Here is a 16,403-nt window from a genome sequence, read left to right as displayed (position 1 = left end):
AAGCACAAGTGGATTATTCAATATTTCTACTAGCTGCAGGCTAAATGTGTAAAATGTTACTATTCTGTAGCCACATATCCTTTTATGTTGCTTAGTATTTTCTACATTAACATCCTCATGAAGTGAGAACTCAAGATGACCATATGAATGATCGTAGCTGCTCTCTGCTAAATAGGTTCATCACTGTCAGTAGGAGATTACTCTCCATTCTAATATTGTTATGCTGGCAATATGACAACAGACCACTTTGAGTAGTATTGCCATGAGGAATTAAAACAACTAGCAACACCCACTATCCCTTCATGTATTCTCCCATTCTAGTTCACTCTTAGCAACAGACTGCTCAACAGCTAGAAATGACCAAGTATCAGTTGGATATTCTATCCTTTCAACGTGAGGGTTGTATGTATGAAGCATCTTAAAGTAGGATTACTGATCTAGGATCAGGTTCCCCCTGTCCATGTAATCTTATTCATTATAATCTAAAAGGTAACACTGATCCTAAATGAAATTCTTGATACATATGGACCCAGAGCCATACAGAGATATACAGCAGGGATCTGAACATTATGTAACAAGAGTGCCACCTAGTGGGAGTTTAGTGTAAAACAGTGACAGTTTAAAATTAGAGGTGGAAACCCCACACAGGTATAAGGCATGGGCTATAATATGATTAACTAGGTCAAGAAACTTAAATACGTTCGGCTAATGGTGGTACAATACATCATTCATTCCACTTGTCTCTGTGAAATATATTAAATATCAGATGAATAACAAATACTTTAAAGAAAACAGTGGTTTTGTTTTAAGATTCAAACAGCAGTCTTGCTATATACCTTTGAATACCATGAGCTGCTTTAGGAAATGGAAACAAATAGGATTGCTAGGCCTCAGTAAAATAACATGTGAGTGATAGGATTAGGATAGACCCTAACAAAAGCATGCTGATGGTCTGTTTGGGAGGGAGTGGATCTCTCACACATAACAGCAACACTACTGTTTCAAATCAAATCAGTTTATTTGTCACGTGCGCCGAATACAACAGGTGAAGACCTTACAGTGAAATGCTTACTTACAGGCTCTAACCAATAGTGCAAAAAAGTTTTTAGGTGAACAATAGGTAAGTAAAGAAATAAAACAACAGTAAAAAGACAGGCTATATACATGTTGAAACATGTTGGTATTACAGACTCAGTCAGTGATAGGTTAAAAATGTCAGTGAAGACACCTGCCAGTTGGTCAGCACATGCCCGGAGTACACGTCCTGGTAATCCGTCTGGCCCTGCAGCCTTGTGTATGTTGACCTGTTTAAAGGTCTTACTCACGTTGGCTACGGAGAGCGTGATCACACAGTCGTCCGGAACAGCTGATGCTCTCATGCATGCCTCAGTGTTGCTTGCCTTGAAGCGAGCATAGAAGTGATTTAGCTCGTCTGGTAGGCTTGTGTCACTGGTCAACTCGCAGCTGTGCTTCCCTTTGTAGTCTGTAATAGTTTGCAAGACCTGCCACATAAGGCGAGCGTCGGAGCCGTTGTAGTATGATTCAATCTTTGCCCTGTATTGACGCTTTGCCTGTTTGATGGTTCGTCGCAGGGCATAGCAGGATTTCTTGTCAGCTTCCGGGTTAGACTCCTGCACCTTTAAAGTGGCAGCTCTACCCTTTAGCTCAGTGCAAATATTGCCTGTAATCCATGGCTTCTGGTTGGGGTATGTATGTACAGTCACTATGGGGACGACATCCTCGATGCACTTATTGATAAAGCCAGTGACTGATGTGATGTACTCCTCAATGCCATCGGAAGAATCCCAGAACATGTTCCAGTCTGTGATAGCAAAACAGTCCTGTAGTTTAGCATCTACTTCATCTGACCATTTTTTTATAGACCGAGTCACTGGTGCTTCCTGCTTTAATTTTTGCTTGTAAGCAGGAATCAGGAGGATAGAGTTGTGGTCGGATTTACCAAATGGAGGGCGAGGGAGAGCTTCGTACGCGTCTCTGTGTGTGGAGTACAGGTGTTCTAGAATTTTTTTCCCTCACATTTATGCACATTTACTATGTTGATAGAAATTTGGTAGAACTGATTTAAGTTTCCCTGCATTAAAGTCTCCGGCCACTAGGAGCGCCGCCTCTGGGTGAGTGGTTTCCTGTTTGCTTATTTCCTTATACAGCTGACTGAGTGCGGTTTAAGTGCCAGCATCTGTCTGTGGTGGAAAATAAACAGCCACGAAAAGTATAGCTGAAAACTCTCTAGGCAAGTAGTGTGGCCTGCAATTTATCACAATTAACTCTACTTCAGGCGAGCAAAATCGAGAGACTTCCTTAGATTTTGTGCACCAGCTGTTGTTTACAGACCGCTCCCCCTCGTCTTACCGGAGTGTGCTGTTCTATCTTGCCGGCGCAGCGTCTATCCCGCTAGCTGAATATCCATGTCGTCATGTCGTCTGTTTGTAGCGTCATGAGAAGAAAATTCCACATACTCTCACAGAATGCATCCAATTTCCTTTTCCCTCTGTCTCTCTATCTCTGGCACTGTCTCTCTCTCTCTCTCTCTCTCTCTATCTCTGGCACTGTCTCTCTCTCTCTCTCTCTCTCTCTCTCTCTCTCTCTCTCTCTCTCTCTCTCTCTCTCTCTCTCTCTCTCTCTCACACACACACACACACACACACACACACACACACACACACACACACACACACACACACACACACACACACACACACACACACACACACACACACACACACACACACACACTCTCTCTCTCATGGCCCATGCACAGGAAAAACAGGTGAGAATGACCAAAAATAGGAAGCTCCTTCTCAGGGACAAAGAGCTCAATATCCACATTTTGTTACTTACAGCCTTATTCTAAAATTAATTTTAAAAATGTTTTCCCTCATCAATCTACACACAATACCCCATAATGACAAAGCAAAAACACGTATTTAGACATTTTTGGAAATGTATAAAAATTACAAAACTGAAATATGACATTTACATAAGTATTCAGACCCTTTACTCAGTACTTTGTTGAAGCACCTTCAGCAGCGATTACAGTCTAGAGTCTTCTTGGGTATAACACTACAAGCGTGGCACACCGGTATTTGAGGAGTTTCTCCCATTCTTCTCTGCAGATTAAGCTCAGTCAGATTGGATGGGGAGCGTCGCTGCACAGCTATTTTCAGGTCTCTCCAGAGATGTTTAATCGGGTTCATGTCCAGGCTCTGGCTGGGCCACTCAAGGACATTCAGAGACTTGTCCCAAAGCCACTCCTGCATTGTCTTGGCTGTGTGCTTAGGGTCATTGTCCTGTTGGAAGGTGAACCTTTGCCCCAGTCTGAGGGCCTGAGTGCTCTGGAGCAGGTTTTCATCAAGGATCTCCCTGTACTTTTCTCCGTTCATCTTTCGCTCAATACTGACTAGTCAACCAGTCCCTGCCACTGAAAAACATCCCCACAGCATGATGCTGCCACCACCATGCTTCACCGTAGGGATGGTGCCAGGTTTCCTCCAGACATGACGCTTGGCATTCAGGCCAAAGAGTTCAATCTTGGTTTCATCAGACCAGAGAATCTGATTTCTCATGGTCAGAGTCCTTTAGGTGCCTTTTGGAAAATTTCAAGTGGGCTGTCATGGGCCTATTACTGAGGAATGGCTTCCGTCTGGCCACTCTACCATAAAGGCCAGAATGGTAGAGTGCTGCAGAGATGGTTGTCCTTCTGGAAGGTTCTCCAATCTCCACAGAGGAACTCTGGAGCTCTGTCAGAGTGACCATCGGGTTCTTGCTGACCTCCCTGACCAATGCCCTTCTCCCCTGATTGCTCAGTTTGGCTGAGCAGCCAGCTCTAGAAAGAGTCTTTGTGGATCCAAACTTGTTCCATTGAAGAATGATGGAGGCCACTGTGTTTTTGGGGACCTTCAATGCTGCAGAAATGTTTTGGTACCCTTCCCCAGATCTGTGCCTCGACACAATCCTGTTTCGGAGCTCTACGGACAATTCATTCGACCCCATAGCTTGGTTTTTGCTCTGACATGCACTGTCAACTGTGGGACCTTATATGGACAGGTGTGTGCCTTTCCAAATCATGTTCAATCAATTGAATTTACAACAGGTGGACTCCAATCAACTTGTAGAAACATTTCAAGGATGATCAATGGAAACAGGATGCACCTGAGCTCAATTTAAAGTCTCATAGCAACGGGTCTGAATACTTATGTAAATAAGGTATTTCTGTGTTTTATTTTTAATAAACATGAACATTTCTAAGAACCAGTTTTCTCTTTGTCATTATGGGGTTTTGTGTGTAGATTGATGAGGGGAAAAAATGATTGTATCCATTTTAGAATAAGGCTCTAACGTAACAAAATGTGGAAAAGTCAAGGGGTCTGAATACTTTCCGAATGCACTGTATATCATGGTGTCAAAAAAGTCCACATGTTCAGAGTAGTATTATGATGATATTATACCACACCATTAAACCCCTACTCAAAGTTAAGTAGATCATCTGTTGTTGACGCTCAACCCCAAGCCCTAACCCAGGCAACCTCCAACCAAGTGGTTGTGTTATCTTTCCCAGGAAGAGAAGCCCGGTGTCATAATTATCACCTGGGTGTCACCACATGGGCCACAACAGCAGGCCTAATTTGAACTGCAGCGCTAAGGTCAATGTCCACCGCCTTTGAATAAGTGGCGACAACCAACTCTAATCTACTGAGTAAATACAACATTCCATCTCCTCTGTGACTACCCTCTGTGGGATGCGAAAGGGATGAATCTCATCATATTAGATAGGATTAATCAAGAGGGTGTATAACCGTATAATGGTCTGTCAGAGCATGGGCGGTCAGTGTAAGCTGGCCAAACATGTGACACAGAGGTGACATGGACAGTACACAGCTGTTGAATGTTGAATTTCAAATACAGTATTTATAAATCAAATTAACATTTTCTATCCCTGGTTGTGATCTTTAACACATTACAAATACTTTTTGAAGTTTTTACAGTGCTTATAAAGAGGTTATAAAACAAAATACAACAACACATATCTTTTTTCAGGTCATTGGTTTTAAGCTTGATGTAAAAACAAACTACAGATTCAGCAATTGTCTAATAAAGCAATACCATAGCTGGAATCATGCATCATAATAGGGCCATGTATTTTGGTTAATCATGTCACATGACCTGGATTTTAACCTTTATTTTAACCATTTTCCAGAAATGAAAATTAGACCAAAAATGAAAGCAATTGTTTGAGGATGATGCTGAACCATCTGACATAAAAATAAAAGGGACAGTTTAACAAAAAACCTTTAAATAAACGATAAAATCCAGGTCATGTGACATGATTAACCAAAACACAGGGCCCTACACTTGCCCTGACTAAAAAAACAACATAAGAGAATAATAGCTTACCTTGAAGCGGACCTTCTTGAGCATCATCCTCGAGTCCAGGTGAAGAGGCTGCTTCTTACAACAGAATCCCAGCAGGTCTAGAAGCACTTCCAGTTCTACTTCCACTGTGCTCAGTTTGGACTGCACTCACCAAACCATACAGGAATCACACCACAAACACCAGTGTCCAAAACAGCCAAAACAAAGTAAAAAATCCTATGTAGTTCACAGGTTTTCTGACCCTGATGTTAGTTTTCTGACAGACTGAATCCTGAAATCAGACTCTCTAACAGCATACCAACGATAATGGTGTTCTGTTGAGTCTATTGTCTGTGCCCAGCTCTCCCCTCAGCCTCTCTCTCCTTTGAGACCCTTTACAAAGCCCGGCTCAGTGCTTATCTGCCTGTTCATTCATTCGTTAAAAAAAATGACTGGAAGACCTGCTATTAGCACCCCCTCCTCACCACCTCCCCCCAAAACCCCAAATAAGGATGTTGTTGCCCATTTGACGTCACCCCCCTTCCCCTTCTTTTTCCACGGTTGCCCATCTGTTTGAATTACCACAAAGGATTTGAGTGTAGCCATGTCACCAACAATTTCCATCTAGATTTGTTTTATTTAATATTTCCCTCTTTGTGGTTTCTATTGTCATCCCCCAGTCTGTTTCCATCCATGTTTTCCATGTCCCAATCCCCTACAAACTTCCCCAGTCGACTCTCATCCTTTCAGCTGCTCCTCACTCCTAGCAATCAATGCACAAATCAGGTCAGCCCTGAACTAATCCAATGCATGCTTATCCCTTCATGCCTGCTTATTTATGACACTATCCAGCTCCCAAAATCAACTGTTAAATATGTTTTACTGCCCCCCCCCCCCCCCTTGAAAAATCGCTTTAGGAAAATAAATAGATTTCTGTTATCCAGATTTGATCAGAAACAATCCCACAACAAATCACCCCTGCTGGCCCCTGGAGATGGTCATTGGTTGTGTGACTCACTAGGTTCAAACCCGAGTCTCTGTCACCACACAAGACTGTGTTAGCCCACTGCGCTCAGGTCTCAGGTAAGGTTACTCAGCATGCTCTACAACATTCGCAGAGTACGACCCTGCCTCACGCAGGAAGCGGCGCAGGTCCTAATCCAGGCACTTGTCATCTCCCGTCTGGACTACTGCAACTCGCTGTTGGCTGGGCTCCCTGCCTGTGCCATTAAACCCCTACAACTCATCCAGAACGCCGCAGCCCGTCTGGTGTTCAACTTTCCCAAGTTCTCTCACGTCACCCCGCTCCTCCGCTCTCTCCACTGGCTTCCAGTTGAAGCTCGCATCCGCTACAAGACCATGGTGCTTGCCTACGGAGCTGTGAGGGGAACGGCACCTCCGTACCTTCAGGCTCTGATCAGGCCCTACACCCAAACAAGGGCACTGCGTTCATCCACCTCTGGCCTGCTCGCCTCCCTACCTCTGAGGAAGTACAGTTCCCGCTCAGCCCAGTCAAAACTGTTCGCTGCTCTGGCACCCCAATGGTGGAACAAACTCCCTCACGACGCCAGGTCAGCGGAGTCAATCACCACCTTCCGGAGACACCTGAAACCCCACCTCTTTAAGGAATACCTAGGATAGGATAAAGTAATCCTTCTAACCCCCCCCTCCCCCCCCTTAAAAGAGTTAGATGCACTATTGTAAAGTGGTTGTTCCACTGGATATCATAAGGTGAATGCACCAATTTGTAAGTCGCTCTGGATAAGAGCGTCTGCTAAATGACTTAAATGTAAATGTAAATGTAATGTGATTGTGGTTCACACCTCCATTACAGTTGCATGGTCCAGTGAATGCAGAAGCAACATATTTTTGAAAAGTGTGGTTTATCAGGCCTATTGTTTGTCTGAATCCTCATCGTTTGGTCATAACTTATCATCTGAATATCATTGTTTTTATAGTTGGGGATGAGTGTGTTTCAGATGACAAGTTATAGTATGGTGTTTAAAGGGGCATTCTGGGTTTGGGACATCCTTTTATTACTTTTAAATTAATTATATATAGCCATTGATTTTTACATTTACATTTAGGTCATTTAGCAGACTCTCTTATCCAGTCAGTACATTCTATGAAAGTAGATAGAACAACTACATATTACAGTCATTTAGCAGACTTATCCAGTCAGTACATTCTATGAAAGTAGATAGAACAACTACATATTACAGTCATTTAGCAGACTTATCCAGTCAGTACATTCTACAAAAGTAGATAGAACAACTACATATTACAGTCATTTAGCAGACTTATCCAGTCAATACATTCTACAAAAGTAGATAGAACAACTACATATTACAGTCATTTAGCAGACTTATCCAGTCAGTACATTCTATGAAAGTAGATAGAACAACTACATATTACAGTCATTTAGCAGACTTATCCAGTCAGTACATTCTACGAAAGTAGATAGAACAACTACATATTACAGTCATTGCAAATCAAATGTAAACATCTATAAAGCAGCTACCAGCAAAATCAGTGCTGGTGAGAAACGCCAAACGCTAGTATATATAAATTAACACATTGTACTATTTGTACTTATTCATTTATAATAATAATGATAATAATAATGACTCATGAGACATTTACAAGTTATATTCTTCAAAATATTATTTATTTATATATATATTTATATATATATAATAATAAATGTATCATGAGTTCAGCTGTGTTACCTGAACAGAACTACGAAATGTAAGCTTGGTTTACACCATTGTTGTCATGTTCCTGACCTTGTTTTCCTTTTGTATAGCTTTGTTTTGTTGGTCAGGACGTGAGCTGGGTGGGCATTCTCTGTGTTTGTTCCTTGTTAAGTGTCAGGGTTAATTGACCTTGTATGGCTCTCAATCAGAGGCAGGTGTTTTCGTTTTCCTCTGATTGAGAGACATACATAGGGAGGTTGTTTCACATTGTTTGTCGTGGGTGGTTGTCTCCTGTGTCCGTATATGTTACCACACGGGACTGTATCGTTTGTTTGTAGTCGTGTACCTGTTCGTGCGTTCTTCGTTATATGTAAGTTCACATGTTTTAGGTCAGTCTACGTTCGTTTGTTGTTTTGTAATTTTCCAAGTGTTTTTCGTGTTCGTCTTTGATTTCAGTTAATAAATCATTATGTTATCATACCTCGCTGCACATTGGTCTTCCGATCCCTCTCTCCTCTCCTCGTCCGAGGAGGAGGAAGAATTAGAGTTCCGTTACAGAACCACCCACCAAATTACCAGGATCAAGCAGCGGGGAAAAGGGCAGCGACAGCAACCGCAGAAATCCCAGGATTCATGGACATGGGAGGAGATCCTGGACGGCAAAGGACCCTGGGCTCAGCCAGGGGAATATCGCCGTCCCAAGGCGGAGCTGGAGGCAGCGAAGGCAGAGAGGCGCTGGTATGAGGAGGCAGCGCGGCGACGTGGTTGGGAGCCCGAGAGTCAGACCCAAAAATTTCTTGGGGGGGGGGGGCACACGAGGAGTGTGGCAAAGCCGGGTAGGATACCTGAGCCAACTCCCCGTGCTTACCGTGGAGTGAGAGGGCGTCGTACTGGTCAGACACCGTGTTATGCGGTAAAGCGCACGGTGTCCCCAGTACGCGTGCTTAGCCCAGTGCGGGCTATTCCACCTCGCCGCACTGGTAGGGCTAAGTTGGGCATCGAGCCGGATGTCATGAAGCCGGCCCAACGCATCTGGCCACCAGTGCGTCTCCTCGGGCCGGCATACATGGCACCAGCCTTACAGATGGTGTCCCCGGTTCGCCAGCATAGCCCAGTGCGGGCTATTCCACCTCGCCGCACTGGCAGGGCTACGGGCACCATTCAACCTGGTAGGGTTGGGCAGGCTCGGTGCTCAAGAGCACGTGTCCTCCTTCACGGTCCGGTATACCCGGTGCCACCTCCAAGTACCAGTCCACCGGTGGCAGCCCCCCGCACCAGGCTGTCTCTCCGGGTTCTCTCTCCAGCTGCTCCCACCTGTTCAGCGCTGTCAGAGCTTTCCTCCTCTCCAGCGCAGCCAGTGCCTATACCACGCACCAGGCTGTCTCTCCGTCTCCTCCCTACAGAACTGCCCGTCTGTCCCGAGCTGTCAGAGCTGGCCGTCTGCCCAGCGGCGCCTGAACTGCCCGTCTGCCCAACGCCGTCTGAACTGTCCGTCTGCCAAGCGCCGCATGAACTGCCCGTCTGGACTGAGCCTGCAAAGCCGCCCGTCTGCCATGAGCCTTCAGAGCCGTCCGCCAGACAGGAGCCGCTAGAGCCTTCCGCCAGACAGGATCAGCCAAAACCTTCCGTCAGACAGGATCAGCCAGAGCCTTCCGCCAGACAGGATCAGCCAGAGCCGTCGTCCAGCCAGGACCAGCCAGAGCCGTCCAGCCAGGACCAGCCAGAGCCGTCCAGCCAGGACCAGCCAGAGCCGTCCAGCCAGGACCAGCCAGAGCCGTCCAGCCAGGACCTGCCAGAGCCGTCCAGCCAGGACCTGCCAGAGCCGTCCAGCCAGGACCTGCCAGAGCCGTCCAGCCAGGACCTGCCAGAGTCCCCCAGCCAGGACCTGCCAGAGTCCCCCAGCCAGGACCTGCCAGAGTCCCCCAGCCAGGACCTGCCAGAGTCCCCCAGCCAGGACCTGCCAGAGTCCCCCAGCCAGGACCTGCCAGAGTCCCCCAGCCAGGACCTGCCAGAGTCCCCCAGCCAGGACCTGCCAGAGTCCCCCAGCCAGGACCTGCCAGAGTCCCCCAGCCAGGACCTGCCAGAGTCCCCCAGCCCGGAGCTGCCGTCCCTCAGCCCGGTGCTGCCCCTTATCCCGGTGCTGCCCCTTATCCCGATGCTGCCCCTTCATTTAGGTGGGTTTAGTTGGAGGGTGGTCATTGGGAGGGGGATACGAAAGCGGGGAGTGACTATGGTGGTGTGGGGACAGCGTCCAGAGCCGGAGCCGCCACCGTGGACAGATGCCCACCCAAACCCTCCCCTTGAGGTTGAGTTTTGCGGCCGGAGTCCGCATCTTGGGGGGGGGGTAATGTCACGTTCCTGACCTTGTTTTCCTTTTGTATAGCTTTGTTTTGTTGGTCAGGACGTGAGCTGGGTGGGCATTCTCTGTGTTTGTTCCTTGTTAAGTGTCAGGGTTAATTGACCTTGTATGGCTCTCAATCAGAGGCAGGTGTTTTCGTTTTCCTCTGATTGAGAGACATACATAGGGAGGTTGTTTCACATTGTTTGTCGTGGGTGGTTGTCTCCTGTGTCCGTATATGTTACCACACGGGACTGTATCGTTTGTTTGTAGTCGTGTACCTGTTCGTGCGTTCTTCGTTATATGTAAGTTCACATGTTTTAGGTCAGTCTACGTTCGTTTGTTGTTTTGTAATTTTCCAAGTGTTTTTCGTGTTCGTCTTTGATTTCAGTTAATAAATCATTATGTCATCATACCTCGCTGCACATTGGTCTTCCGATCCCTCTCTCCTCTCCTCGTCCGAGGAGGAGGAAGAATTAGAGTTCCGTTACAATTGTTTGTAAAAAATGACATTGTAAACAAACACTATACTTTTAAAACATGGTTAAACTATCATTTTGATCTCATGCATGGTCAGTCCTTGTAATACATTCAGAGCCCTGTCTATGAATGCGAGAGTGGTTACATTTCTCCAGCCCCATCCCTCTGCTGTTTGCAAAAGAAAGTGTTGGGGTGTCCGTTTTGTTGTTGTTTGAATCCTAGATTATCCCTTTATAGTAGTCAGGGGGCCATAGTTTATAGCTGCTGATTATTGTGTCCATTACCATTAACTCCACCTGTCAGGTGTCATGTCACACGTGTGATACTGCTCACAGACCTACCACTGAATTACAGAAATATGGCATTGTACAAACTTGATGAAATGTAGGTCAATTGTGCATGTCAGAGGTAGTATTAGTGCTGTACTTTTCCACTCTATTTTTTAAAACGTGTGATTCACTTTGGTTATCATTATCACCATAGGTTTTAGGGAAACTGAAACAAATGATATAAATTCCTAGATTAGGATAAAAACACACACAAAAGATAATATTTAGAATATGCCATTTTCTATTAGGCCGAGGCTGTAGATCTGTAGGTATACACCCTGTCCAGCCCCCTGGATCCCTTTTCGCCAGAGCTGAAGATCCGGATCATGTTCTGCCCGTGTTTCTTTACCTTTACTTTATGCAAACCTTTTAGTCCTCACCTCCCTTCACATTTCTCACTGTCAATCTTTAATGATAAATCTTCAAGTTTTACCTGTGAAACTCCCATGAAGCATCTGCATACCAACCATTTGATCTCAATCAGTTTTGTGGGGATAAGCAACTAGATCTTCTTCAGTTATACAGTATTGTTTCAAATTAGCCTGCAGTGTTGTACAATGAGCAGATTTTACAGCAGACGGCGTTAAACTGTAGCATACCTGTGTTTAGTTCCAATCAAAACACATATTTGGTCTAGTGGCGTGGCTGAGTTCTGGCCACATGAGAGAAAAATGTGACCATTGGCACAATCAACCTAAAATCTCATAAGAAATGTGGCTATTTTTCACTGACAGTAACGTCATAATATTATATTTGGTTATTTTATGTAGAATACTATCATTGTGTGATCTTGCAGACATTGTGTCAGGACCCGGTTACGAACTCGGGTCTCCGATGTGAGAAACAGTCACTTAGTAAACTGAGCCACTAATAGTCGGCAGAACCCAGAAGATGAGGCAGAGACAGCAGTACTAGAGACGGTGGTTTAATAAAGTAAAAAGGAAAAGATCTTCAGGCAAAAAATATAAATCCACAACGTCAAAAGTAATTCCAAGAGAAAAAATGTATATCCTCCAAGACACAAGGAAAAATCCACAAAGTGGTAAGAACAGCAGGGGAAAAAAAGAACTGAGGAACTCTAAGGGTTTAAATACTTTCAAGGGAAATGAGGCACAGGTACAAATAATAACTGGAACAAGGGAAAAAACAAAAGGGTAAAAAAAGCACAATGGGGGCATCTAGTGACCAAAACCTGAACAATCCTGGCCAAATCCTGACACATTGATTTAAGTTTGATCTAACTTTATTTAGACGAGCACCATTCGCCTGAGTAGTTTGTTCTCTGAGCAGTTGAACTAGTAGAGCAGAGACTGCATAAAGTAGAAACCTTTCACTGTCGGGAAGAGGGGTCCAGAGAAGTCGGATCCGCAGCCACTCCGTTAATGTCCATGCAGGTCTATGTATTTACAGGAAGTGAGCTATAATCATCAATGTTATGACACAAGTATAGTGAAAGAGCCATGAGTTATAATATGTGAGAATCGTAATGTCAAGATACCATAATCCAATTGGTAGCATATGACATGGGAAATTCATGCTTAGTGTAGAATTTACAATGTTATAACGCGTGTTACTGGTGATTTCTATTATTTGGTGGGCAAATTTCACCATTTAATTTACTAGTGGTTTGATCACAGTTTTGAGGTGGAGGTTGTTTGATGTTCATAGCTGGCAGGCAGCACAAACAAACTCTTCACCTACCATCAACACCAACAATCTCTGCAATCCTCCTTCATGCCATTGACCTTATGATTTTGTCTCTGTATTCTAGCAAAGCAAATCATATGGAATTGGAAAACCAGACACAGCGATGATTGGCTTTCCTCCATCTCTTTTGGTTGTGCTTGTCTGGAACTAATGACCGGTGGAACTATGTATCATGAATGGAAGCTTTTCAAGCAAACATCTGCTCCTCACCTGATTGGTTAACGGCAGTGGTGGACACATGCAATTTGCATAAAGTAGAGAAGAGCTGAACTTTTTCTATAGCTCCGCTAGTTCGCACTGCTCATCTTCCCACAATCCACTGCGCATTGGATTGGATCATGGATCCGTTGAAAGTGATTTGGGGTGGAACTTCGTCTGGCAAGTGCTGGGAACCCTACGTTATTCTGCCCATCTGCATCCACTGCACCTACTTTATACACATACAGAGAACAGGATATGACATCAGATATTGTCATCACAATCTTGTTACATTACACTAGCGGCGACCCTCCTTCAATCATTGAAAACCCCCACATAATCTTCAACTCAATAACCCCCTGTGCTGTTATTCTCTTCAACTACTTTGCCTCTGGATCCTAATTGATGCTATAGTTCTCAACTCCAGAGCATTTAAAAACTATGTCCCAAATTTCTCATGATTTGATAGGACTACCCATGAACCAGGATGCTACCCACAACCCAAACACACTCATGTAGTAGGCCTAGGTCAAATCATAAGGCTAAATCTCATGGCCCTTATTTGCAAAGAGTCTCAGTAGAGCAGTGCTGACCATATATGGGTAGTGTAGTCATTTGACAGTTTCCAAATTGTCCTACAATCCCTTGAGGGACCTGATGTTTTTTATTGGAAGGGGGTGCGAAGAAAATTGGGGTGTCGTAATATTTTCTCTTTGGGTCACAGGGAGCAACAATTATTTTTATTTTGATCACCAGGGAGGGTCCTGCTTTTTCCTGTCAGGCCATCATGTAGGCTAGAATATTCTATGCTCATCCAAATATGGTGGATAAGTTCATTGACATTGAAAACAGTGAATGGTGTCTCTCTTCCTCTTCTGTCTCATGTACAGTGCAATAGCTCCCTCTAGTGGAACTGTAATGCATTGACTCTGAAAAACCCAACTAGTGTAAATGATGTGCCTTACAACTAGATTTATGTAAATTTACGATGGATCGAAATTTACATAATGGAGACCTGGAGGAAAATGGGGGAGGCTCATGCATTTTCAATTTCAGTCAGGGGGAGGGTTTAGTGTTTTTAAAATCTAGTCCAGGGGAAGGTCATGTCATTTGTAATTGATGAATTTAACTATTGCTTAATGCTTTAGAAAATGAGTTGCTTATTAGGCTGTATATCGATGTGTGCCCGATGCTGCCCCTCATCTCTGATTCTCTGCTGGGCACACAATACCAAGTGCTATTTAGTGTGGTCTCAATCAAATGATCCATAGCCTATAAGCTATAGTCTACAAAGTGCATGCTCGGAGAAGCACAGATGAAAGTAATTTTTTAAGATAGCTGCTGGGATGGTGTAAATAAAACTAGGCTGCATTACAAGCTGCAATGGATATTACAACCCTGAGTCCAGCCTGCTTTCAGGGAAACACTTTTGGTTAAGCCATGGAAGAAGGGTAGCAAGCAGTTAAAGCTTTCATTTTTCTGTGTCGGTAGGCCTACTCTGTCTGGGGTTGGAAGGTAGGCCTACTCTGTCTGGGGTTGGAAGGTAGACCTACTCTGTCTGGGGTTGGAAGGTAGGCCTACTCTGTCTGGGGTTGGAAGGTAGGCCTACTCTGTCTGGGGCTGGAAGGTAGACCTACTCTGTCTGGGGTTGGAAGGTAGGCCTACTCTGTCTGGGGTTGGAAGGTAGGCCTACTCTGTCTGGGGTTGGAAGGTAGGCCTACTCTGTCTGGGGTTGGAAGGTAGGCCTACTCTGTCTGGGGTTGGAAGGTAGGCCTACTCTGTCTGGGGTTGGAAGGTAGGCCTACTCTGTCTGGGGTTGGAAGGTAGACCTACTCTGTCTGGGGTTGGAAGGTAGGCCTACTCTGTCTGGGGTTGGAAGGTAGGCCTACTCTGTCTGGGGTTGGAAGGTAGGCCTACTCTGTCTGGGATTGGAAGGTAGGCCTACTCTGTCTGGGGTTGAAAGGTAGGCCTAACTTTTGAAAGTACCATGCTCAGATTCCTAATGACGTCTCAGATTTAATTATTTGCCAACAGGGACAGTTTCATTGCAAACAAAACACACTGATTCGAAAGAATGGCACTGGAGGGGGGGCTGCCGTTTTACGGGTTCCTAACCAGTTGTGCTATTTTGTGTGTTTTTTTCGCATTGTTTGTAACTCATTTTGTACATAATGTTGTTGCCACCATCTCGTATGACCGAAAAGAGCTTCTGGACATCAGAACAGCGATTACTCAACTCAAACTGGACAAAGATTTTTTCTTTAATGAGTCTGACGTGAAGGATATAATGCTGCTCCCAGACAAGGCCTAAATCCCCGTCATTCGCATGAAGAAAATAAGGAAATACAGGGGGGCGGAGATCAGGGTGCCTTGTGAGAATTTGTCAGCGAGTGGGCGAGTGGGTAACCCGCCTCTACCATGCTTTCTATTGGTCAACGTGCAATAATCTGGATGAGTTCTGTTTAAGACTATCCGACCAATGGGACATATCTGTAATATCTTATGTTTCACCGAGTCGGAGCTGAACGACAACACGGATAATATACAGTTGGCTGGGTTTTCCGTGTATCGGCAGGACAGAACAACTATCTCCAGTAAGATGAGGGGTAGTCTCACGGTATTGCTCGCCTGAGGTAGAGTATCTCATGATAAGCTGTAGACCACACTATCAACCAAGAGAGTTTTCATCTATATTTTTCGTATATATATATATATTTTTCCGGCCAGACCGATTACCAGGACGTGTACTCAGAGCATGCGCGGACCAAGTCTGGCAAGTGTCTTCACTGACATTTTCAACCGCTCCCTGACCGAGTCTGTAATACCTACATGTTTCAAGCAGACCAAGAAAGTGAAGGTAACCTGCCTAAATGACTATCGCCATGTAGCACTCACGTCGGTAGCCATGAAGTGCTTTGAAAGGCTGGTCATGGCTCACATCAACACCATCGTCCCGGAAAACCTAGACCCACTCCAATTCGCATACCGCCCCAACAGATCCACAGATGGCGCAATAACAGATGATGCACTCCACACTGCCCTTCCCCACCAGGACAAAGGGAACTATGTGAGAATGCTGTTCATTGACTACAGCTCAGCATTCAACACCATAGTGCCCACCTTAGCTAAGGACCCTGGGACTAAACACCTCCCTCTGCAACTGGATCTTGTACTTCCTGACAGGCCGGCCCCAGGTGGTGAGGGGAGGCAACACATCTGCCATGCTGATTCTCAACACGGGGGCCCCTCAGGGGTGCGTGCTCAGTCCCCTCATGTACTCCCTGT

This window comes from Salvelinus namaycush, chromosome 23 (genome assembly GCF_016432855.1).
Source record: "Salvelinus namaycush isolate Seneca chromosome 23, SaNama_1.0, whole genome shotgun sequence".
Classification (NCBI taxonomy): domain Eukaryota; kingdom Metazoa; phylum Chordata; class Actinopteri; order Salmoniformes; family Salmonidae; genus Salvelinus; species Salvelinus namaycush.
This window is presented reverse-complemented; position numbering follows the sequence as displayed.